Here is a 27096-nt window from a genome sequence, read left to right on the forward strand (position 1 = left end):
TTATGATCGTAAAAGTATTCATTTTATTGAGATTCACGTTATTTTTTCATTTGCATTGTTGCCTTTTGTCAATTTATCTACCACATATTACATTTTATTACGTTCACGTAATCTTTTAATAAATTTGTAGTGTCGTAAAATTTTGAAAATTAAAATTGTTTATGACATTGTCAACTTCAACCGAATACTATAAATTTTCTTTCTCCGTTTGTATGCTTTTATGCATCATTATTTGTGCAACCGAATATTTTACTTTTCAATATTTGCTTACTTCAAGTATTTCGATAATTATATAAACCAAACATTTTCCCTTTAAAAATTTAATAATTCATAGATCTGTTTTATTGTTAAATCTTTAACCTTGAATATATGATATAATATAAAAATTAAAAGATTATGCTATGCTTTAAAAAAGAAAATCACGAACCAAGCAAAGATAAAAAAGACTGCACGAGCCAGCATTAAAAAAAAAAAAAAAAAGAAAAAAGGTTTCACCGCGTAATTAAAACGGATTATGCATTAGTTCCATCGAAAATACCTCCTATTCTTGATGGCGCCACATCTTTGGGCAAGGCCGCGACGTGGAAGGAGAAATGGCCGCCAGTGGAAAGTTCCCGCGCGGGCCAGACGTATTAGCGGTTTAATATTATGCAAGTTTGACGTGTTATGCTATATACGGTGTGTTTGAACCTGATTTATCCATCGACAAACACCCGTACGTTGATTCATGATACCGTCAACAATTAATTCTCAGAGGCGGCAATAAATTTCCTCGTGCAAACACACGTATAGTATAAACGAAGTGAAATAAAACTGGCACTTTGAAATGACGACGAAACTTTCACCATGCTCCATACATACATATATATCTCTTCTCCGTTTCTATCTATCTTTTTCGCGTAAATTTCTGCAAACTGGCTTGCGAAAGAAACAACAATCTATGCTCGCCAAGGAAATAATAGTCTTTTTCAATGCTTGTAATTTGGAGAAGAAGACGAAATCGATCGATGTGTTTCTTTTTTTATTATTATTTCCTTTTTCATAATCTTGCTCTTCTTTTTTTCAGGTAGTCGAAAAGTAGGTTTCGTCGGTTCGTTTGAAATCCCTCTTACGTTTGCTTCAAAGAGAGCTGAACTTCTTCCACTGTGATTTCCTTTTGGTCTTTAGTAGCCTGTTAAACTGGAGGTACAGTTGCAGTACTTATCCATATCGGACGAGTGGTAAAAGGGTAATTTCATTACAAAATATATATATATGATTTAACGTTCCAATATCGTTTTATTTTTCAAAAAAATTTATGATCCTTTTCTTCTCTCCATAAATATTTTAAAACAGCTTCTTATTCTCAACTCTCAATTTATAGCCTCTGGGCTATAAAAATAAATTATATCTCCAAAAAAAAAAAAAACAACGAGAATATAAATTTTAAATTTCCATATACATATTAACGTGTTTGCGAGATATTTTTGGATTAAATCGATTTTAGAAGAGAAAACAAACATTCCTTGTTTCGCCCAATGTAAATTTAATTACTTTTACGAATAAATCTCAACCGTAATTCTTATACATTAATTCCTATATTATATATAATTACATAGTAACATTACAATTTTTCCAATTTAAATTTCATAATGGCAAGAATTTAAGAAGAATTAAACATATTCTTATAATCTTCGAGCAAAGAAAAATAATCGAATCACACATATATTCACTCAATTCGTTCGCATTAATCAGTGAACAAGGATTACGCGGACGTTTCACAGACAGAGAATAATGAACGAGTCACTAATAAGGAACTAGATAAATAACACGGGATTCCCCGATTCTAAATCCGCCGATGTTGCTAAGAGTTTCCAAAGTAGATTCGCCATTAGCAACCGGTTAGTTGCCGGGCTAACAGGAGTGGCAACGCGCGCGTTTCGTATTTGCGAATTTCGTGGAATTTGTGGCCGATTTAATCGTGGACGGCACGCATCGTGTCGGGCGCATCCATTAAATTCTCTCCGTTATCTTTGATTAATCTCGTCGTCGATCGGATGGATAGAAGATGGAAATTTTGAAAAAGCGTAGATCGAGATAGAATTCTGTCTATTCGAATTATTCGGTTGCAATGGCCAATTATTATATATAATAATTTCGTAGAATCGAGGCGACGAATCTAATTTGTCGGGCGTTTTAATTAATTCGTAGAACGCGAAATAAACGGAGAAATTATTAAATAGCAATCGAACGAGTTTTAATCTCTTGCTTTTCAACGTGGAAAATTTTTATCGAATTTTTCCATCGACCGAGATTAATATAAATTACTGCCGACAAAGGTAGAAATGTCCTCGTGTCGTTCAGCAACACATGAAACGGCATGAAACGAAATTTTAAAAATTTGGAACTTGATTGGAAAACGAGAAATTCTCATCGAAAAATTACTCATCGAAAAGAATGGATCCAGAGAACCAAGATCGAAATTTAAACGAATAAATATACATTTTAATACGAGGATAAAAGCCAAAAATCAGGAAGGAAGGGAAGGAAGTGGAAACACCTCTCGTCGAATCTTATTCTCCCTTATTCCTTTTCATCGAGCGAAAACCACCCCATTATTACAGGATGGCGTACAACCTGCTACTTCCACCGAAATCCTCCGAAAGGGAGGAAGAAAAATCTGATGGATCAACGAACGAAACAAATGGTCAGGTTGAAGGCCGGTGGAAACCATCGCAATTTTCGCGGAAATTCGCGTTGGAAGGATGTGCGAGGTTCGTTATCTCTCGAGGGGAGAAGAGGGGAGGGGTTGATGGAAGGAAGGATGCGGAGGAAGGCGGCTGCTCGATGGATGCTCGAGCGACGTGTTTCAACGCGATTCTCCTCCGAGATCCTCCTCGAACAGCATTTTTCTGCATTACACAGTTATTTCGGGAGTAAATCGTCCGGATTGATAAAAATGGGCCGTGGCTTGTACACGCCGCGAGCACTCGAGCCGCCTTCAACCCGACCGCGGAGAAATATAAAAATGGCGAGACCGGACTGGATGAAATACGTTTCGGTGATGATGATCCTTGCCGATTTATATCGGTTTTGTTCCGTGACGTGTCAGAATTTTTATCTTCTTCTTCTTCTACTTTTTTTCCAAGTTTAAATTCGGAAGTGGTTGGAAATGATAAATCAATTTTATTTTCGGATGAGAATTGCACGAGGTTAAGACTATTATTATAAAATATTGTGAAATATTGAAAATCCGTCGCAACAAATATAAAATATCTTTAATATTGCAATGAATTTTTAATATTTCTTTTTTTTTTACCACAGTGCTCATAATTTTTTCATGCACATCGAAATAAATTTTAACAAAAATAAAAACCTATCTCTTGGAAAAGATTCTCTAACTTTGAGTAAGCAAATATTTACAAGATGTTCAAAAGAAGAGTATCAAAATATCTCACAGAAATTCGATTCTTCAGTTTTCGATCAATTCGCGATTACGCTCGGGAAAAAAAGAACAATTCATATTTTTACCTCGAAATAATTATCACAGCCACAAAGGTGAAACACACCAGTGACGTAATCCGTAATTGGCAACCGTTCGACAAACAACACGGTCTTGTTTTCTTTTTTTTTCTTCTTTTTTTTTTTTCTTTCCTCTGACCGGTTGTTATTAGCAAGGAACAATGGACGGTTAATTATCGCTCGAGATGGAAGCTTCTTACGTACATCTCGATCGACGCGTATCCATCTTTCCTCGACGGGAAAGAGGAGGAGGAGGAGGGATTCTAAATTGGACTAAGAGGGAGGGGGGCCTGCCTCGTCCATTTCAGATATATATACCGAATGGTCGAAAGTTTCCAAGGCTTTCGTTTAACGTGCTAATTCCGGCCGGGCTTGTTTGAGCGGCGGATCTTTAAGGCGGCCGGTTCATCTGAATTTCAGATACCAACAAAGGGAATACACACCTGAACGAATATTAAAATCGACCGGCCATTTCATCGTTCGATTTTATCCATTCGCTTGTGTATTTTTCGCGTATGTATGTTAAATACAGCGATAAATAAAGTGTAAATCGCAGTGCATGCGATACAAATGAAATGTAAATATCTCGGTATGCGTATGAAAGATAATCGATGTCTATTTACACTGTGCATGTAAAAAATATCGGGTTTTATTTAAATAGCAAATAGTCGAGTTGAATTGTTGAAATGATTTCTGACTCGTTCGAAAAACAATCGATGAATATATATATTAATTAATAATAACAATCGAGAAGAAAAGAAATGAATGGAAAATGAATGATGGAGATATGATTTCAAAATGTTTATATCGAAATTAAGACATTGGGGATGATATTAGCTCCTAATAATTTTTGATTGATTTTCAATATTTTTCGTGGAGGGGGATAAAGTCGAGGAAAATTGGTGGAATAGCGGGAGGATCTCACGAAGGGATCAAAGTGAAATGATCCGTTCCGTTCAAGGAAAGCAATCTCGACTTCTTCCCGTCACCTTACGTAACGATTACATGGTAATGGCGCGTTCACCGAGCCCCCATCCGCCGAAAATCCATCTGCTAACTCTATCAAAGGATCAAAAATCGGTCAAGGAAGTCTCTTTTAACCGTCTCCATTTCCCAAATGTTATAAAGTCAACTTTTACTATTATTATACGAAACTTGGAACGAATCGAAACAGAAATATATGTACACATATATATAGAGAGAGAGAGAGAGATAACAAACAGGATTAATTCTCGTGATATTCTGCGCGCATTTAATTTGAATCTCAATAATTATTTAATACGAATAAATACGAATATGAATAAAATACTAGAATAAAATTTACAACCACGTTTGTAAAAAAACAATCGTAAGAGCACACGAAAAGAATTATTATATTTAATCAATTCAATTATTTTTTTTTATATATCGGTGATATATAATGAATTGCATTATCGGTAAAAATATTTACTCTACCTTCGGTGCAAAGTAAATAAAATTTAATAAATTAATTTACGTCACCGCCGGCTCAATTATGATTTATAAATTTTATTTCGTTTGATAAATAAATATATACATTTTTCGCTTTATTTTTTTAATCGAATTGAATACGAGTTAAAAGTAAAAGCGATTCCCAATTAATATGATATTTAATGAAATTATTTTACAATTTACTGTTTAAACGCGTCCATATATATATATTTATCTATGAATCTCCTTCTCTTTATCACTTTCATCACGCTTCTCCTTCAAAGTTTCAAAACTTTCGAAAACAGATCGAACAATCGTGAACGCACACATATTTACTATACTGTTATAAAAAGAGAGGATAACTCTTCTAGACGAACCACCTTCAAAAACGTGGAAACGAAAAACTCTTATCGCGTGAAGCTCACGAAGCTCACGAACCCACTCCTCCATCAGGATGGATCGAACGTTGCACGCGGCATTAACCCCGAAATTAGCGAGGTTCCACATGAAATAGCCAGCCCTGTGGCCAGATCTAATCAGACACGGACGGAGAAGCTCGGTGCACCGATGCTATAATTTTCGGAGAAGCGTGAGATAAGTCGAGCTTTATCGGCGAATCGAGCTACGAATCCGAAATTCCTGCCGAATCCCGTTCGTTCCAGTTTTTTCTCGATTAATTTCCTCCTCCTCCTTTCTTACCACCTTTTCGAATCCTTTCGAGATTTATGTCGAATCGCTTTCCCTCTCGAAATAAGTAAGAAGATCGAGTTTACATTTACATTTTGAAAAGAGTATAACAACGCGTTTCAAGCGTGCGATTTTAGATAAGCGTTTTGCGGCAATTGTCTCGTGACGTATTAGCGCGTCACAAGTGCGTTGATTAATTTTCCTTGTCTGAATTTTTTAAAAATTCAATGTCATTCGATGATAAAAATGAGTTTCGTATATTTTTTACAATTATTCAAGTTTTGGAGAGTATTAATATATATTTTGTATCGGGAGATACATAATTACGCGTAACCTTATTCATTCTCCTCGCATCATTTATTAATAATATATAATTATTCACACGTTAAACATTTCGTTTTATCGAAAGAAAAAAGAAAAATTAAATACCCGAGTATGAGGTATGTTCGTTTCGAAAAATTCCAAATAAAAAGAAGAATCTCACGAAAGATCTCTCTATATATTTTTCACTGTTAAAAAAACCCTGCCCCCCTCTGATCTCTCTGCGCGCACAACTCTCTTAGAGTTCTTAGAGCGCTACGATTCCGACGTCCTTGAGCGCGCAATATCTCGATGGTGCTACTAGCCACGAGATGGTGGCCAGCCACCACGGATATTGGACGCAAGGATCGAAAGGTTGGGGCGCAAAAACTAGGAAATTACATGAATTGGATTGCCGGCTGGAACACGTTTAAATGGAACAGTGTGACAGATATTGTTGGCAATGTTACAAATTCCGGATACGGGGTCGGAATTAATCAAATCTGTTTCTGCGAAGTCGAGGAAATGTTTTGAAAAAAAAATAGAAAAAACGTTCGAGCCAATTAACCGTGAAACACAAACGTGACTATCCGTTGCTCGATATTCACCCTCGTACCGGTTTAATCTTCGAAAGGTTTAAACTTTCGAATTAACGTTGAAAAGTTTTCTGAAAACACGGGGGAAAGCGGTGTAAAATGAGAAGGGGGGGAAAAAGAAAACTTCCCCTTATGTAATTGAGCCACTTTTTTTTCCTTCCAGAAGCGAAGAAGTTTTCGCGTGTAAGCTGTTTGGATAAGTCCTTTCGGAATCGCAGAGCAATTTATCGGGAATTAAAAGACACGGTGTTAAAAGTTGCACGATATCAGTGATATTCTCGATACATTTTTCGTTTCTCCTCTTCTTTCAGTATTCCTTGCGCAAAACACAAAGGAAATTTAGAAAATTGTCCTCACAATCAAATTTCAATTTCATACATTATCTTTTTCTTTATATTCAACACGAATCGAGATTAAACATTAATCGCAATTGATTCTGTTCAAGTGTGTTAATTGATTCGTCGAACAGAATAACATTCCAATTTCCAATTTCTCGTAAAACTGATACATCTTATAACGATATTGACCGAAAATTTTCTCGCATAATTACCCTTGTCGCGACGTCGTTTCCAAGCCACCAGTCACTCTGATTAATGAACGAAACAGGCGTTACCGGGAGTCGACGAGCGATTGTTTCCAAGTTTCTGACACGTTATCGGCCAAGTTTTCGCGAGACTGACAACACCGCAAACCCTGGTCAAACGTTGAGATATCTGGATCCAGATAGAGATTGATAAAACCCTCAAATTCGGATCCATAAATTGGACCCGTTCATCAAATTCAAAGCAAGTTTGTCACTCGAACACTTTTTTTATTTTTTTTTCGTCCACGAATAACAAATTTATCCGAGAATAACATTGCTTCTCTCGATACACAGAGTGGTGGGCACAGGAGGCACTGTAAAATATATATACGCTTCTATATACGCAAGTTAAATCTTGTTACATCCTGCTCGTCAGCGGCCATTCAACCGGTTGACGCCTCGTCACCAACTTCTTTCTCCCACGTTTTCGCCCCCTCGTGCGAGAATATCGAGGGACGATCGATATTCGAAGCGAGCGACAATTATTTACAAAGAGAAAGTATTTTTTTGGAAAATCTTTTAAGAAATTTTCATACATAAAAAGATTAACATTCGTGATTTTTAAAGATTCAAATTCAGATTGAATCGCGTCTCTACATTACCTTTGCAGGGACAAACTCCTTCAGCGATTCTACATCTTGATCCTTTATCAGAAATTATCACAAGCTTGAGATATCACCAGATCGGTGATAAACTGATTCGTCAAGTCGGAGTAGGCTCACTTCGGCTCCCACTTACAATCTCTTACAACTCTTCCTTCGATCAGTTAACATCCCACTTATATAGCAGAGGGGACGAATGCTAGAAAGGAAATTATCGGCCATTCCTTTACGATCTCTCGATTCCACCACCGCCTTATCTAACGTTATTGTTCATTCTCCAACTGCTTTATCGCGAATTATCAATCGATAAAAGTATCAATGAAAAACGTAAACGAAATTTGATCAAATTCTCGTCAAAAATATGGGTATAAATAAATTTAACGAAAGAATCGAGCTGAGAGAAAAATATTCTCGATTTCGACACGTGTTTCCCTGTAAACAAAACACACGCGAAAGAGATTCTGAGATTCGCATAATTTCGAAAAAAAAAATACGAAATTTTCAAAAGATCAAGAAACTATTCACCCGAGATATCGAAATTATTGTTCGTTCGAATGCGTTAATGCGTTCCTCGCGAAAATTGATCTCGTCTGTCCAACACTTGGACGCGCGTCACGTGAACTGGAATCGAGTAGGATGTCGGTAATAACGGAGGGAAGAAGGCTCAGGCTGGGAACAGGTGCGAAACTAATCACTGAGCGGAATCACGCGAGCGTGGAAAAGGAAGGGAAGAGACGGAGGGAAAGGGTTGCGCAATCAAATCCGCGCGTGCCAACGCAAACCTGTAATTGCTTTTGTTTGGTTATTTTTAAGTCCTCGAGATTATTTCAAGTAGTCTTTCCGTTCCAAACTCTGATCAACAATCAGTGTGTTTGATTTTTCTTTTTCTTTTTTTCGAAGAATATAAAAAACGCAGTTGGAAGAACCGATTCGTTTTATTCAAATTTCTACGAAATTCTTTAAAATATACTTTAATTATCAATTCTCTACTCTTGTTCTTCACTTGCCTCGAGTTTTTCGTATTTGAGAGACAGGAAAAAATGAAAATTCGAACGAGTTCAGTTCCAAGTGATTGCGACAGAGTTCCAATAGAATTTCCTCGCCACGAAATCAATCCGTGTAACTTTTACACGGATACTCGATTCACGAACACAAGAGGCACTCGAAAGGCATTTATCTAGAAGCTTTGGGTAGAAGCTTGAACCACTTCGTCTGTCGGCGAAGAGTTAGAGAATGGAGCAGGGAATGTGGGATATGGATGACCCTATGCTAATCCGAATAAGGTGGTATTGACAGTGGCGTGGATGTTTAATACCCGAGAATGGAGGATTTCCTATGAATCACTATAATGGGGCGCACCCTTACGAATACCCTCATCATCATAAATTAGAAAATCCCCCCCCCCCGTTGAAACGCCATTAAGCCATTAAAGATATTCTCGATAAATAAACAACGGTGGATACACACACACGCATACACTGTTTAACCACGTAGGGTGAGGAAAACCCTTGAAATAACGGGCGAATTCGTGGCGAATCCAATTATAGCGGGCTAATGTGATGAAAATAGAAGAGAAACAGGGTCGCAATTAACAGATGGGAGTAAGTTGGGGAAATTGGAGGCGGGTCGGAAACGGTGAAAATTCAGGTGTCCACGCGCGATATGCTTTCTAAAATCGTGGAAAATACCGTGTTTGTCTTGCTCGGTGTTTGTGTTACACCGGTGGTTAATTTCGAAGTGGAGAGAGAGAGAGAGAGAGACGAGAGAGATGCGAAGGGGATGAAATTTTGGAGCAAATTACGGTTGGAAGAATTCGTTGTGCGTTCGATTGGAGGGCCTCTCGAAGTAGTAGCTTCTCTTAATTAACGCGTTAACCTCTCCTTCCCTTCCCTTCCCTTCCCTCGATAAATAAACCGTGAACCGTGGTTAAACGAAGATAGAGAGTTGACTCTGTTGGTTCACGATGATGGTTAAATTTGAAATCGAGCAGATATGAAAATATGAACGGGCGGTGAGAAACGAAGAGAAACGTTTCACGGAAGGAGACAAGAAATATATATGTATATATTATATACACTTTGCGGTGGATTTGTTTTCGCTTCAACTTAATTAAACTTTCTTGATGGCATTCTAAGTTTGTTTACCCGACCAAGTTTTCATTTGATTCACGTCCATCTCTTTGTTTAAAACCGATGAATGGAAAGGAATTCCGCCAGGAAGGGGCATTTCTTTCCTTCCAATTTTCTTAGGATGAAATTTTTAAGAAGACGTATCACCTCGATTCGATTTTCTGTCACTTCTGTTGAACGAAGCTAGCTCGTAATATCATTGTGAAAATTTTCATACAATATTGTGTTACAATATTTCTTTCTTCCTGATTAATTTGTATTTGAAAAAATTGATCGAATAAAAAGAAAAATTGCATCGTCTATTTGTTGAAGTTTGAAGAGGCAAGTTTAAAGAGTATACTCTTTTTTTTTTTATAGCGAGTGAATATCTGGTGAAAAGCAAATATTCATTCATTATTTCGATCCGACGTTTTATTTTTATCCGACCGTATTTCCGTTTACGTAAGAAACTATTTACGTGTACGGCAAGAACAACAGAGAAATCATAGCTTGCTTTGGTTTCTCCGGAATCGTTTCCTGAATAAAAACAATTACGAAAGGAACGAATGCGTAGAAAAATGTACGAAGGACGTACAAATGAAATTACATCGTACCCGTGTTTTTTAATTAAATAAAAAATATGAAAATATATTGCATTATAACATAATAACGATCGTTATATATCACTTGCCAATTTAATCATTATCACAAATATAACAATTAGTTCAATTATTCTCAATTTTTCAGTAAAAACATTTTCTTCTTCTCATACTCTAAATATCATTTCTCGTTTCTCGTTTCTACTCCGAAAGATTAAATTACATTTTTATATACCGCGTGCGTTATAATATAATTATCATTGCAACGAATATTGTATCGCGCGATACAATCGTACGAGTTTAGAATAAAACGAGAAAATTCACGAGATAATTCTAGGCAAAGTATATATTTTATAAATCATATTTTCCTTTGTCCAACGAGAATTGTCCAATTATTCGCGTACCGATGAATCGATATTTATCAAAAACCAATTCTTTTTTTTATTTTTTTTTTCAGAGACAAATTGAAGCCCATTCGGCGAGAAACGAATGAATCGATACATCGATGAATCGAACGGCCATAGGGGAGGGCGAAATAATACGCGAAGGAAGAATTTAACAGTTGTCGTAATTTCTTATGTCCGCCACGTTTTACGATACGGGATATATCCACGAGTCGCGGCACGTACGCTCGACTTGCGATTTCGATATCCCGTTACAAGTGCAAATATTTGTCTGTAAACCCCTCGCAGGTTGCTGTTCCCTCTTTCTGCCTTTTTTTTTCTCCTTCTTTTCTCCCCCTTCTTCGATACAAAGTTCGAGATTCTTAATCCGTGGAACGATTATGCTCGAAAAATTTAGACAAGACGAATTTTCTTAGAAATTATTATTTCTTTATTTCTAATATATTTATATATTGTTCGATATGTATATTAGTCAATGGCTCTATTACGTTTTGTATTCTGGATAAAGGAGACTCTTGTGAATATTAACAAACTTTTGCTAATAATAATTCGACGAAGACAAGTAGCCTGATTGCACATTCAGAAAGAATTTCTGAACGATGAGAAAGTCTATTATATTACATCCTCCAATTATTTCGAGTATAGTGAAGCGTTTGCAGGGAGAAGTAGACAACAACTAAGTCTACGGTAAAAGTGTTTTCAACCCTGTCCCTTCCAACAATAAGATTCCTGGCTAAGTCTCGCTAAACATTTGTCAAGAGCAGGAGCAAACGAAACTAACTGTAACTTGGAGACACGTTACTTCAATTTGTTTTCTCTTCTTTTTTTCTCTAATAAACAATCGTTCCTTCGCTCGAGAAGTAGAATTTTTGCTTTTAAAAAGTTGGGACGATTTTCGAAAGAATGATGAGAACGAAAGGAGATGATAAGAAACAGGTGTGGACTTTTTGCAAGATCTTGGCAACTTATGCTCCAATTAAGGAACCGTGAGGAAAACGTTACGAGGCTTTGTAAGAAGTCACGTGGAGAGCGCGATTTAGCAGGAATTAAGTAAGTATGATACGCCAGTTTACGACGATTAATCACCGATGAAAGAAACGAAAGAAAAGGGGCGGAAACTGGGCCAAAGCCTTTCTTCCACTTTTTGCCAAGATTTTCTTTTTTCAAAGAAATTACCACGAAGAAGATTTTTACAGATTTAACAGGTTTTACAATCATCGCTCTTTTATTTTTTTCTCTTTTTTATATTATTTTCGTGACGAGGAGGAAAGAGAGTTTTTTTTCCTCTTTCTTTTCTATTTTTCTTCGGTTATATTTCGTGGAAGATCGCGGAATTTGCGATACCGAGCAACGAGTCGCCATTTTGGAGAACGAATTACTCTCGTATAATAAATTCTATTTCTATTTTTCTATTTTATTCCCGATTTTCTACCGGGTTTCCATTTCCCTTTCCTTTTTTCACAATAGATTCAACGAGGGATCATAAAAGAAATAGATTTCTCAAAAGAGATTCCGCGCGAGATCCCAACAACAAATCGTCATTTTTGCGCAGCACAAAAGGCCAAATTTTACGTTTCCTATGTATACGGCTCCCTTCAATTTTCTTCCACCCCGCCACATTACGAAATGAAAAGGCAAACGCATAGCACGATTTGGCGAGCGAGCTCGAGAGCAATTTCCTTGGACACGACGACTCTTTCTCTCTCTCTTTTTCTGTTCAGAGAAAATAAAACCATGAAGATAAGAAAATCGTTTGGTATAATTCCAACTGTGTGTGGATAGACTTTGGGACGTGATTACGAGGAATTTTTGTACAGTGGAATTTTTTTTAATGCTAATCAAATGGGTTCACGTAGGTTTCACCGAAGAGAGGGAAGGAGAAAGAGAGAGAAAGAAGGAGGTCGAGGATGAGAACGACGCATTAGGGAGTCGATGATGGCGTCAGATGCTCGTTGCTTCCGCGTTTTTATAAGCGATAATCGGGAAAAGTTTCGAGGAAAGGCGCTCTTCTCTGCCTCCCTCGTGCCTTCCTCCCTCCCAAAGAAAGCTGCTCTTTGAAAAGTAGAGGGATATTAAAGAGTCTGTTTCTCTCCCGACTAAATCCGGGCAAGAAATCTTTACGAATCCTTTAATCTTTACGATCTCTGCTAAAAAAGAGAAAAAAGAAAGAAAGAAAAAAAGAAATAAAATTACAGCAGAAATTGATATATCAATAACTGTTTACGCGTCAATGCATTAAAAGAAACTTTGGTTTATTAATCTTTTCATATCCTCAAAATTTAATAATTCCAGAGAATTTTTATTATTAGGTTGAGTATAAAAGTTCTTTTCTTTTCCTTTTCTTATTATCTTAAAAAGTATATAAGTTTGAATATTCTGCATCTTTTCGCATATTCACAAGATTTTTCTCTCTTTATATACAGGAATAAACAGAACATTTAAACAAAGATCAAATTTTTCAACCCAATTTAAAAGGAATAAGTTCGTACAAAATTCGTCTCGTCGTTCAATAATATTATCGCATCATTAACAATTTTCAACTCGAGAAAAGAATAAAAATAATATCCTATATATCCTGTATAAATATTCGCTTCACTGACTCCATCTTGAAGATTCCAGACCCAAGAAAGCGATCGCGATCCAAGAGCGCCCCTTTCTTCCCCGAATTTCAAGGATAATATTGCAAAGAGGTGAGATGCTGGGCAAACCAGTTTTCAAGGGGTGGGAATAATTTACAAGGGGAGTGTTTGTATCGCCTCGGTGAAAATCAACAGCAGGCGACGTTCAAACATCTTCTTCAAACCGATCCGAATCTCTCGATCGAGCCACTCCACGACTACGATCAAACTGCGCTTTTCGTCGTTCCATTCCCTCCCCCCCCCTCTCCTCTCAGGGGAGCGGCAGATTTTCGGTTCTCTCGCAAACCTGTTCCCTCCTCGTTCGAAGAGAAGGAGGAGGAGGAGGCCAAGAGCGTCTCGGCAAGAGGCGAGCAGACAAGCGAGGACAAGGTGAGGGCTCGACCCGCCTCGACTATTTTTACACTCGACACGCAGATCTACTTGGCGCCGATCTTGAACCTCGATCTTCGCTCCTCGTCTTCCCTTAAAGCCTCCGTGATTTATTTTTCGATCGAGGAATTTTATCCTCGGAGAGAAGAATTCAGTGTTTATGTATTTTCTTGATGTTTACTTCGTCCAAGCGTCTCTCTCTCGATTTTTTTTTTTTTTTCGTTCGAAAGGAGAGGAGAAATCGGCGATGAGTGAGGAATTGAATGTATATTTTTTTCCCTTATTGGATCTTTCGCTATATTATTTCGTTTCGAAGGGAAGAATTTCTTTTTTTATCTTTCACACGTATCGATTATTAATCGACGAGGTTGAAAATAATGTTAAAATATTAAAATTAATTAGCAAGTTGTCCGAGCGTTATGAAATTTCCGATGGGGAGTAATTTAATTAAACGGGCGACATAATTTCGTAGAATAAGTTTTATTCGTAGAACAATATCAATTGGAACTAGATTATATTCGGTAATTAATATTCAGCGTAATTCATAAGAGAATCAAATAATGTAACTCTTTTTCTTTTTCTAGAATCAAGCTTACTTTCGAATGTTACACACAATTTGCAAGCGTCATCGAAGAATTAAAATCAATAGCAAATGCCATCGTAAATGTTATAATTTTTCGAATATCGTTTTTTCCATTTTCTTTTTTAAACAATAAAAAACCGTTATTGCGAAACGAAATAAGTTATATCGTACATATATATATGAAATATGAATCTCCATGTAAAATTCTCTCGTACGATTTTTCACAAAATATATATCTTCAAAACACGTGTAACGATATTGTATATTATTTTTGAAAACCAGCGCATACGCGCTTGTGTGCACGTTGAGATATTTCCTCTACGATACGTAATCTAAATATAAACGTACAACAGCATACAGATGAGAACAAAAGGTTCCGTTGTGGGAAGAAGACGTCGCAGGGTGTCGCGTTCTTCTCGCGTTCCTCTCGCGTAAGGCAAGACATATTCTTCGCAATAGAAAATCACGCTGGCAAGTAATAATCGGCGTGGCCTCAAATCGGCATTGGCTAATGGCTAATATCCGAGCGTTTCCTACCGGAACACGTGTCTACCAATCGAACGAATCTGCGAGTATAATGAGCTCCGTGGTTTCGTGTCGAGAAAAACGGAGATCATTTTCCAGAATGAATGGAATTTATTTTTAAAAAGGAAGATGATTCTCTCGTGAAAATATGGAGCAAGATTCTTTACACGCAACACGTATATATATATTCAAATAATTTAATTCTTCTCGTAGAAAGAAGAAATTTAAAGAATACGAAAACAAAATGGTCGTCAAAATTTGTCCGCTCTTTTCGCGAGGAAACCGAGGGATTAAAAAGAAGACTCGAAAAGAAATTAGTTCTTCTTCTTCTTCTTCTTCTGGAACAATTCTCCTCTTAAAGACGTTAAGAAATATCTATTCAGCAAACAGACTCACCTTTCAATTCCTCTTATTACAACTTCACCGATGTTTTCTCGCGCGGGTACCTCCTCTCATTCCCTCCCGCAACGCGCGCACCATCGATTCAACTCTCCAAAGTATCCCCGGAAGTCGGTGTAAACTTCGGCGAAACAACGTCCTCGGGCGGTCTTCTCCACAGCCGGTCTTCTGCACCGACACAACAGAAAAGAAAAACCGATCCCGTAACACGTTCGCTCGGATCGATTCACCGCAGCAACTCCGATCCCATCTTCCCCGATCGAACTTGTCAATTAATCGATTATCGTCGACGAGGAGAATTAAAAAAAAATTCCTTCCCTCTTATTTCAGAATTTAAAAAAAAAGAAATCAACAATTTGATCGATTAAATTTCGTTCTCGAAAGCGAGAAAGAAGTTTGGGCGAGGAGAGAACAGGCCTGTTTCGTACCGCGTTGTGAACTGGGAACTTGGACTTGTTTCTTCTAGAAACGTTTCGGCGTGGTTTAGGCGGGTTGCATCAGCCGGGCGTCGAATTTTGTCTATACGAGCGAAGCCAAGGACGAGACGAAAAGGAAGGAGGGATTGAAACGAAACAAATAGTCGAGATGGAGGAACCGGTGCCGGTGGATCAGAAGAAGAGGAGGAGGAGGAAGAAGAAAGCGAAACCAGGCTTGTGGAGAGGCGTCGATTAGCCAGGCTCGATCGAGGATTCGTGTTTTGTTTGGTATATCGAGAGAAAAATAGGTGGTTATTTTTAAAGATGGATTCGAACGAGTGATTAATCTCGATACTATTTTATAAATTAGTCATCATTGTCGCCGTTTTAGTCAGTTCTCTCAAACTCTATAGATCTTTCGGATAATGATATATATACGTAAATGGGATTTATCATTCTTAGTCAGCTTTTATACTTTTCTCTATTCGATCTCTCTGAATCATCCTCGATTATTTTTATCCTCACCATTCTCGATATTCCACGAAGACTCGAAAAATATGCGTGACTTTTCGATTAGAATTTCGAGAACAGAATTGCAGGAAGAAGAACGCGATAACGATTTTATTTTAATCAAGTTTTCCTTAATTTGCGCAATCTTCAACTTCTTCTTTTGTGCGTCAAGTTGCAAGCAAGTTTTCTTGATACGGGAACGCGAAAACACATTTCCAAAGATCTGCTTCTCGTCTTTAGAAAATCGGTATCGCTGCTTTCCAATAAATAAGGATGAATCGCGGGGACGGCGAGTTTGCCGGAGAACTCGCGCGTTTCAATCAGCTGATTCCCATTAAGCTAATGAGATCGCCGTTTCCGGTGTTCGCTCTAGAGACCAGCCAAGTTCAACCGTACTTCTTGCTTCTGGGAAATGTTGCGGGGTATGCTTGATAAAACGATTCTATCCTATTAAGCTTCTTAGTCTGTTTTTTTAACTTGGTGCAAAGTATCCAGAGTGGAACGTTTTTTGTAATATTAAAATTTTAACGTTACAATGGAAGGGAAAAGAAAGAAGAATTTGTTTTACTAACTTATCTGGATAATGTAATTTTCCATTTTAAATTATTGAATAAATCTGTCTATCTATCCTCCACGAAATTTCATTCGATTTTAGAAATTCTACGAAACCGGTTTCTGGATGTCAGATTTCTTAAAATTCAAGATTTTGGTTTCGCATTTGCGAAAGGATTGGAGAAATTTTTCGTTAATCGAGTTTCGACGAGGAGGATTTTTGTCTCCAAGAGTTTTAAGAGTAAGGGTGTTGCTTTAAACACAAATTTACGAAGCGTCAAACGCGCCGTCAAGCCGTGTGTTTTCGCAGCTGCCTCTAAATAGTTGTGCAAACCGGTTGGGAAACGCGGAAGTTCATTCTGGAGGGTTCGTTTCGGTTGTTACGCCCAAGTTTTGTTCCTCTTTGGTTTAGAGCAGTTAAAAGGCGGGGGGGCTTCTTACGTAACTACTGTTTATTATACTCGATGTGTTATAGCTCGGATATTATGGTTAGACTCTAACGTTCGAAATATTGTTATAAAAATATTTTGGAATTATAAAATTATCCAATAACATAATTATAGAAGAAAATTGCACAATATTTGATAACCAAGGATATCTCTCGTGTTTTAACAATTAAAAATTAAATAATACCCGTCAATCATTTATTAAATTACATCGAAACTCCTTTCTCGAGCACCGACCAATTTTTGTATACCAACTTTCATCCTTACTTCGAAAGCAATACATCACACCACGAATATAAAATTAACAAAAATTCCAGAGAACAATTTCTTTCGAACGAATGTTACGATGAAATCATAAAAAACGCGTCATATCATAGTCAGAATCGACATCGTGTGAACGAATAATATATATATATATATACATACATATACACATCTCGTCCACACACAAGCGCGAAAACTATCAAACGTCGTTTCAAGGCCGTGTTTCAGCTAACCAAACAACTCTTACGTACCCGAGAATCCTTCCTTTCAAAGGGAGGTCGATAGTATTATCGAAACGGGACGAGAGAAGCGGCGCGGATCGATATTAAAAAATCGCGACAGATCGTCACCCCTTTGCGCGAGCAGAGGAGGGGATAACGAGAAATTCGAACCGAAATGGTCGCGAAAAGACCGTGCGACGTGGTCAGTCGTCGACGTAATACTGGGAAGCCGAGAGAGTTCGGTTGGTATATTTAAAAAGGCAGAAACGTGGAGTGTGGCGTTAACGGGCTGGCACGCACGGTGCCATACTCACTTGGCACAAGTCGCGTGGAGCACCGGCGGCAATGCTCGATACGTCGTCTTCTTTCTTTAGACGATTCGAGGTCGAGAAACGAAGGGAACGAATTTCCTTCGATAAATTCGTAGGGTTAGTTGAATAGATGTTCAATAATGGAATATGTGTGCAAGTAATCGAGATAGGTTTGTTGAAGCAATATCCATCAATTATTATCTCGATAGTTTGATCAGATAATTAAGAGAAATATTAGACAAAGTGATCTTCCTTTCGTAAAATTCTCGATAGTACTTTTTCTTTGAATATTTTGTACAACGATAATTGAATGGATGAATATCACTCTCTTGCAATTATGTAATTAACGGATAATTAGGGGAAATGCGTTATAATCGGCGGCTTGGAGGATTACTTGGGGGGCCACCAGGTTTGCGCCACGATTGATCGATGGAATGAGCAGCGAATTGCGCAACAATAGATTAGATATAGGCGTGCAAAACGAGATCGTGTGTCGAACACGAGAGTCATACGAGCACGGCACGTGGATGACCGCATTCACTACAGTTAGAAACGCGGAGTTAAAAGGGGAAACCGCGGAAGAACACACGGGGAAATATCGTATTTTTTTATCCTCGTCCGTTGTCGTTGGTCGTCGCCCACTCGCATCGGAAGAAGCGAAATCGAGAAGAAGCGAAAATGATAATGACAGGAACACAACCTGTGACAATGGACTGGATCGCTGTTCTGCGAAACCCACAGGATCACGTGTCTTCTACGTTATAACGCGGACTCGGGCTCGTGCAACAAGGCTGATGAGACGCGTATATAGTCGAATTAAGAAACTATACGTACATGAAACGCGACTCCTCTCTTCGATTCTTTCAAACGATTGAGAAAGTGATTCTTTTTTTATACGCTTTTGATGTTTTGTTTGACAAATACGTACGTCGTCTCGTTTGTTTTTTACGGATATTCATAATTCTTTTTTTTGGAGAAAGGGATTAAAATTATCTTAATCGATATTTCGCACGAAAGTTGAAGAGTAATGAAAGAGAGGGGAAGAAGAAAGGATGAAAAATATATGATATAATCCTTGAAAATCAATACAGATTTATAACGGGGGGATATAAATCGAAGCTCGAAAGATTAATAAGTATTGTTCTTGGCTCGACCTTTTACAGAGATGAAATACCATCCCTGATCGGGAGCCAAAGTAGATGATGCTCTGTGAGACTCGATGCATTACGACTTTTCCAAAACCATACATAGAAACGATAATGTTATAATTCGACTTTTATTCCATACTGATCTATTTAAAAGAAAAGAAAAAGAAATCGGCAGAGAAAAGAGAGAATCGTCGAATGCCGTTCATTATCGTTTCTCGATTAATTAATTAATAATGTAATGATATATTAATAATTAGTTTCAATACGACTCGAGAAATTTCCACGCGATTTTATACGCGATGTTTTGCATTGATGGAGCCGCGGACGGTAATTCGGGGCTGTCGCGTGAAAATTCGAAATTCCACGCGAAAGATTCGCGTAGAATTGTCCCCTCGAATGAAATGAAATTCGACGGGATTGATTTCGTTGTATTTCGATCTTCCCCCTCCCTTCCCATTCCCTCTGCATTCGAACGCGTTATGCTCGCGAATTCAATTAAAATCGATCGAACATAGCGCACAGGGAGGGCGACGATGGAGAGCTGAGAATCGCTTTTAAAATATTTATATTTAAATCCAAATTTCTTGATTCAAAAAAAAAAGAAAAAAGAATCTTTCAATCTTTATTTGTCGACGAAGTCAAAATCATATCTCTACGAAAAAAATTCATAAACAAATTTTCCATCTATTTCCCAATTCCTAATTATCCTGTATAAATGGATATACAGTTCGAGCTATTCAATCTATCAGATGATTTATCTAAACTTTCTCCCCACGGAAATTTCCACCAATGGTCGAAGAAAAAAAAAGAAAAAAAAAGAAAGAAAAAGGGACGAGCGGTAAGAAACGATCTTGGAGAATCGAGAACCGACCCTCTTTTTTCTTCGGTCCACTCAATTAATAGACGGAGAGAGAGGGAGACGCCGCCACGATTCCACGATCGTTCCGCAGCCACCGTTGATGCATCGATCACCGAGAGAACCGAACCGAGATCTCTCTCTCTCGGTCGAGGGACGATCTTTCGAATGGGAGAATTCCCTCCTCCTCCTCCCCCTCGTGGGTACAATTCGTCAGGATCACGTCCTGGATCACGCCGCAGAATCGCGTCGTTTGTTGCGCGCCGATAATAGATGCCCCGCAACCGACGTAATCGTTGCGGTCGTCTTGGTGCACGTGCTATCGATTCTTCGAACCCGGCTTCCGGTTCCTCTGCGGCCAACTTAAATCCCCTCCCCCTCCTTGTAGGTGGTTTGGATCGATCAGCTGGCAATCTTGAGATTAGACATCGCAACTGAGATAATTGTTCAACTCGTCGTACGTACGATTCTCTGGTTGTTCAACATTATTTCTTCATTGTTGGAATAGAATTACGACACACAAGTTACGATGAGGATCAAATTTGTGTTATATCGGGGGAAGAGAATACGTTGGAAATTAAAAATAACTTTTTACTTGCCGAGGATGATTATTGGATTATTTTAGAAACCTTACTTTAGGAATATTTTTAAATTAGACTTTGCAATGTTGTTTGCTCTTTATATATTTTCGAGACGCACGGATTAGAACGTAAGTCGTTTGTACACAAAATGTTTTTTTCCTTTTTTTTTTTTCTTCTTTTAAATGAAATTCTTGTATCATTAGCGCGAAAAATATACGATCCTTACTTTAACTTGTGACAAACAAAATGACGTTTTGAATGAAGTTGATGAATTGGCTTCTCTGCGAGTTAGTAATAAGTCAAACGATCGGATCAACTTCTGTTAATGAAGCAATCGTAAGGCAAACACACGTGAGCTGTGAAATTTAAAGTTCCAAGTAGGTGTTTGGAACGATTCAATGTAGAAAAGCATATCGATGAATTTGTAACATTTTATTCTATTCTTATGATCTAATTATTTTTGCCCATATCTCGTTTTTCTTGAAAACATTATAATGCACGGCTATCAATATGGAAATCACATAATCTAAATCAAATTACATTTTTGTCTAATGCATATCTCTCAAATATTCGCATATTCCATCAAAATCTTTTTTTTACTAAAATTTGTCGAATCGAGCATCGATATGGAACCTAAAAAATTATCTTTGTCTATTGCATACCTTCGAAACCGTGTATAATATAATGTATAAAAGTACGATTTCGACACGAAAATCGTACAAATATCGTATTTTTCGCTTTTCATCGAATTCGATCGAGAGAAACAATCGCGTTTTTTAATCAGCCTTACGCTTATTTCTCGAAACGTGACGACGCCTGCGGCGTCACGTATGCGTTTCTCGATTTCTCGCTTACGTAATCGCGTGAACTCTTTACTCAAGCTAGATAATACACACAGCTGTGTGTACGAAAAGTGATTCACCTCGGGCAATCGATAACGCATACTCGTAAACAAATGCCATAATCTCACGATTTTTTTTTTCTCACGAGCAATGTACCGAGTTGTTGCCATGTACTTATGTGTATATACTTGTATATTTCGAACAATATAACGATATAACAATAGATTGTATCAGAAAATCTATATTATGTAAGAACCGTTTGTCGAGTTCGTATAATTATTTCCAATTTGATCTTTCGAAACAAAGATTCTTACTGATTTTTGCAAATATCAATAGCTTCTGAATGATTTTACGAGCGAATTTACAAGAAATTCTAACGAGAAACGTTATCTTCGAGGTTCGTCAATTAGTTCGAGCAACCATTTATCATTTGCTTCCACGTCAAAATTAACCTATGATGCTATTTCATTTTGTTTTTCAAGATCGGAATTATAAACGAACTTAACTTTCTCATTTATCATCGGGACAAGAAATTTTCTAATCCTTGTAATGTTAGAATTTAATTTTACTCTCTAAACGTCATCGAGATTAAACGATAAATCATTTCAAGATGAAATCGTTTCGTTCAATTTTGAAAGATTTACTTCGACAAAGTAAACTTAATCGAATCAATTTACTTGAAAAATTATTAAAATTAGAAAAAAAAAAAGAAATTTGATCCACAATTGTTTCTAAAAAATCGCCGACTATATATATAGTAACTAATCATTTCATTCACGAAAATTGTAATTAAGAAAATTTGCCCGAACTTAATCAACGGGAAGCTTCGAGCGAGCTCGTTTATCCTCTGGAACTGGCACGATTGATATACAGTGGCGATCCAGTGGATCGAGGCCCGGTTATTCACTTGGTCGAAACGTGACTGCAACGTGGACAGAGCGAAACTGGTGAATAATATTTGATCAGACCTCGCGCACACCCATTAACCAACAAATCCCTACGCATAAATCAATCTCTTTCTCTCTCTCTCTCTCTGTCTCTCAATAAAATCCTCGCGATTCGTCTTCACCCATCCCCTCTTTCTTTCTTTCTTTTTCTTTTTCGATTGAATTTCGCAGGAATCGGCAAACATGACGAGATGATGGTCGTTCGAGACCGTCGTTTGATCGTCGATCCGTCACGAGGGGCCAGCTTCTCGTATTACGATGAATTACGCTTGCATCATCGTACACAACGCACGATCGTGATCCGCCAGGTGCGCCAAACTCTCGCAGCCGAGCGATGAATTATGCCCACGTATAATATATACATGCATACAACACGGTGGCGTTTCGTAATTCGACGAGATAATCGCCTTCAATCCTCGTCGCTTCCCGTCAGGTCTGCGTATCCGAATATAATACTTAGTTTCAGGGCATTACGAGGGTGCAGGCGAGGCTGGAATATTTATTAGATCGGTTTCCACAACATTGATCCTTGGTAAATCTCGTCGAAGAATTGTATCGTCCTTCCAATGGAATATTTAATCCTTCCATCGAATTTTGATTCGTGTATTTCGTGGAAGGAACTTTTTATTCCTTAATTTCTTTTTAAAGAAGATGTATTTGTTGCATGCGCGTTTTTGGAAATTACGCATTGTACGTAGTATAATTTTGAAGGGTGGAGAGAGTTTAGTATTATTTCGGATATTGAATTTCGAAAATTTACTTAACACTTTTATTATGCTTCAATGTTCAGCATCGTTTCTTCGATTATCAACTTCATTGCACAATTAATTAATCTGAAAGAAAGAAAAATATAAAATCTATCGAGTTATTCGATCCAAATATAAAAGGAAAACTCGTACTCCAGGCATCGATTATCAAAATTCTAGATTACATACGAATAATATAATCGTAAAGATTTAATGCTACGTTTCTTCCTCCTTTAATTCTCTTCCTCCTCTTATATATCTTGTAACCGTTTCAGGGGACGAGTTCACACTTGGCGGGACGAATTTCCTTCCCTCCCTCTCTCGTGGGAGAGGATAACTTTGAAGAAACAATAAACGAGGTAAACGCGGTTGGAAGAAGAGGAGCGCAAAGGGGCCTGGAAAAAGAGCCACGGAATGGAGTGGCCGCCGTGGGAGCGAACACACTCGAAAACGAGCAAACCCGCACGAGGAGGCAGGGGACACACACTTTCCCGCGCGGGGAAAGGTGTACACGAACTTACGTTCCCGCGTTTACATTTCCATTTAATTCAAACATGCACGCGCTCGTGAATTTCATCATCCTGGGGGTAGTGGTGGCGACGTCTGTCTGGCAATCGCCATTGTTCTCGAATCGGAACGGGTGTATCCAAAAACGGGTGTCCTGGTGGTGGTCCTCCGACGTTCTCAACGGGGGCTCTCACGAGGGAAAGATCAAGGTTTTGATATACGCCGAGCCTTTCAGGAAAATTGTTTGGATTTTAAAATAATCGAATGCTTGAATTTGGTTGTGACATTGTTCTTTTTCTTTTTTTTTTTGGAAAACGTGATGGTTTCTTTAAGACGCTTTTAAAATTTGTGATCAATCTCTTGCTTATATTTTAGAAAAATGAGGGATTGAAGTCGTGATTCTTGGAGAACAGAATGTCGTTTTTATCTTTGACGATGATAACTTTAGACTTATTTAGTTTGGTGAGATATATTTTGGAGGATTCGAGTAACTTTTTTTGAAAATATCGTGGAAATACTTTCTTTCTTGCAAGATATTTTTGTCGAAAGAAGGTACTAGATGCAGATGATATATATATATATATTTGATAGCACAGAGATATACGAAGCCACTCTATGGCATGGCAGTAAATGTATCGAGTGGTTTCTGTTACCGACATAATTTATAACCCCTCTTAACACGTATTACACGAGGACATTCCTTATTCCATCTCTCTCTTCCATGCTCTTCTTTTTTTCTTCATCCAACTAACATTATTTTCATATTCAGACATCATCACGTAGACTCATTTACTCACTGTAACCTTATTTTTATTTTTATTTTTTATCTTGAGACATCTCTTACACGTTCGCGTCTTTTGTCTTATTATTTCCATTTTTTCGTTTCGCCCCGATTCCCTTTCTTCCTTTCCCACATTTTTATTCTCTTCTCTTGCTCATTCATTCTTGGCATCTTCAATCCGCCTTTCCCTCGACTTTTTCTCCCCCCTTAATGTATTTTTTCCGGATTTCATTTAAATTCCATCCCCTTTTCCTACTCCCATTCCATCTCAGAATCATCGTATCAACATCGAACGAGGACGAACGAAGTCTAGATCAATTAGAGACTTTCTTTCCCCTCCAACGATCGAAAATTCGACGAGGACCACTTGGAGCCACTAAAATACCTATAAATACCTATAAATTCTCTCGAAATTCGAAAACGTGTGGCTCGAATAGTTCCTCCTAAGTCGAAACCTTAATCCTTAATAATCGCAGCAACATAGATCCCATCCCTAAAGCCTCTAGAGATTCTACAACAATGTAATTCCTACGAGATAATCGTATCAAGGACACAAGTTCAGAATCTTCGACAAGAAAAAAAAGAAAAACTTACGAAGACCACCTGCAACTCCGTCTTCGTACAACTAACTCGCCTGAAAAACGATCTCCAGCCTTTGTCAAGTTCATCCTCCCTCCCCTTCCTTGACACCCCTCCTCCACTCTCCCCGGTCGTAAATTCTCGGAAAACTCGATACCACAAGCACATCCTCGATCCCCTCCTCTCCGAAACCAGAAGAGTATATCCGTGAATAGGCGCATCCTCGGGAGAGAAATTGGCCGAATTTGAAAAACAAAGAGAGAAAAGTGGACGAAAAAAATCCACCCTCCTCCCTCGAAATTCGGCCAATTTTTCGACCGACAACGGTTCGATCCCTCCTCATCATCCCTCGCGAGCGAATGAACGGAATGGAAGAAAAAAGAACGGCGTGAAAAAAATTGAAAAAAAAGGAAGAGACCGCTGTACACGCACTGTAGAGAGGAGGGGAACAAGGCGCAAGAGTTTTTCGTCCTGGCGAGGGACGAATTGCCGTGGCGCGCGAACCAGAGCAATCCAGAGCGTCCGCGGGGCTGATTTACGAGAGGCGCGAGAACAGCGAGCGAGAATTCCAATAGGAACGGTGGGATACTTTATTGCAACCGGTCCCCAGCGCCTGGTAAAGATTAACACGTAACGCGTGCAAAAATAGGATTACACCGTAATTTCCGCCCCGTCTGTACCGTGGTCCCCGCACGCGAACCGGGGATTACGACGCCCGGGGCAGCCGCGAGAGGAGGGGAGGGGGAGAGGCGTTCGTATCGTCGGTGCACGCGGGAAACTCTTCGTTATTGGCTCGAAAATTTGGCCGACGCCGCGAGCGTGATTCTACGCGATTCCAAAAATAGTTGGAAATTTGTACAGATTCGATTCTTACGAATTGTTATCAATTTCTTTTAATCTGGATTTTTAATTGTTCATTTTGTTTCCCGCTCTTCGTTTGAATGAAAACTTTGCGGGGTAAATACTCGCGATTTCATTCGCTATATACACGAAGAGAAGAGTTTGGGATAATGAATTTTTTTCCAAGCTTTGATGGAGCTTTATCCCGTGATTCGATCTAATTGCGGGGATGAAATTGTAGAGATTGGTAATCCCTTTTGTTGAGAATTTTCGTACTCGTTTGTTTCTGTCGTCGAAATATAAAATTTGAGGAATGATAATCAGAGAGAAAGTTAATGGTCTAAAGTGATTCAATCGGAACTACGATCCCGTCTCCGTTTTTCTTCTATGCTGTACGAGAATACGTATTATAATTACTATTAAATTATCTACGATAATTAAAATTTTAAAACATGATCAATTTATTTATTTCAATCAAGAGGCTATTTTTCTTCCTTTTGTTTCTTCCCTTTTTCCCCCCCTTTCTCTAGTTGTTTGTATCACTGTGCACGCAGAAACGCTTTTTATTTTTGACTGTTGCGCCTCAAAAGCGGTAGCCGCAAGCGTGATTTCGCTTTGTGCGTCGCAATATCGAGCGTGATTCTATGCAGTGTACACTTCGAAGGGAGGAGGAGAATAACCGGCGATCGATCCTACAGAATGTTTGCAATCTATGTCTCTGCCCAATTTCTGGCTTTCGTTTTTTTTTTTTTTTTTATTATTCTTGCGACACGATTACTAAAAATTCAATTCCGACGAGAATTAATTAAGAATAATGATGAAATATCTTATTACCTTAATGGTAACACGCTCGACTTTCAAACATCCATATGTTTGAACGTGGATTTTCGCAGTGGATGATTTAATGGCCCGGTATATATTTCTATCTACCACCAAGATCTCGATCCCTTTGTGAAATGTAAATGGAATACCTGTCACTCTTGAATCCATCTATATATATATATATATATATCCTTCGGTTGTATTTTTGAATTAGATGGTTCCAACGAAATACCTCGTGACGAGTTTATACGAGTGGTATACGATTCCACGGTACAAAGGGCAAAATTTTTCCTTCGTGGCTCACATTTAGAGGGAGTTCACAGGCTCGAATCGGTGAATATTCATGCTCTCCGCTCTGGAACGTTAGAGGAAACGCAACGCAC

At 38.2% G+C, this 27096-nt stretch overlaps 2 long non-coding RNA genes across 3 annotated transcripts; one reads left to right on the plus strand and one right to left on the minus strand.

The window, feature by feature from the left end:
* The first annotated feature begins 444 nt into the window (after positions 1–444).
* On the plus strand, positions 445–26347 carry LOC107965582. 2 transcript variants are annotated; one of them, XR_003306119.1, is made up of 2 exons: positions 445–1228; positions 23460–26347. It is a non-coding gene; the product is annotated as an uncharacterized LOC107965582 (long non-coding RNA). The 2 variants fall into 2 exon arrangements; XR_003306118.1 differs by lacking the exon at positions 23460–26347 and adding an exon at positions 10883–15654 and having other exon boundaries at positions 446–1228.
* LOC107965583 lies at positions 12786–18960 on the minus strand. The gene is made up of 2 exons (XR_003306120.1): positions 17784–18960; positions 12786–15512 (listed from the first exon to the last, which is right to left on the minus strand). It is a non-coding gene; the product is annotated as an uncharacterized LOC107965583 (long non-coding RNA).
* Positions 26348–27096: the final 749 nt, after the last annotated feature.

The sequence above is a fragment of the Apis mellifera genome, linkage group LG15, assembly GCF_003254395.2.
Source record: "Apis mellifera strain DH4 linkage group LG15, Amel_HAv3.1, whole genome shotgun sequence".
Classification (NCBI taxonomy): domain Eukaryota; kingdom Metazoa; phylum Arthropoda; class Insecta; order Hymenoptera; family Apidae; genus Apis; species Apis mellifera.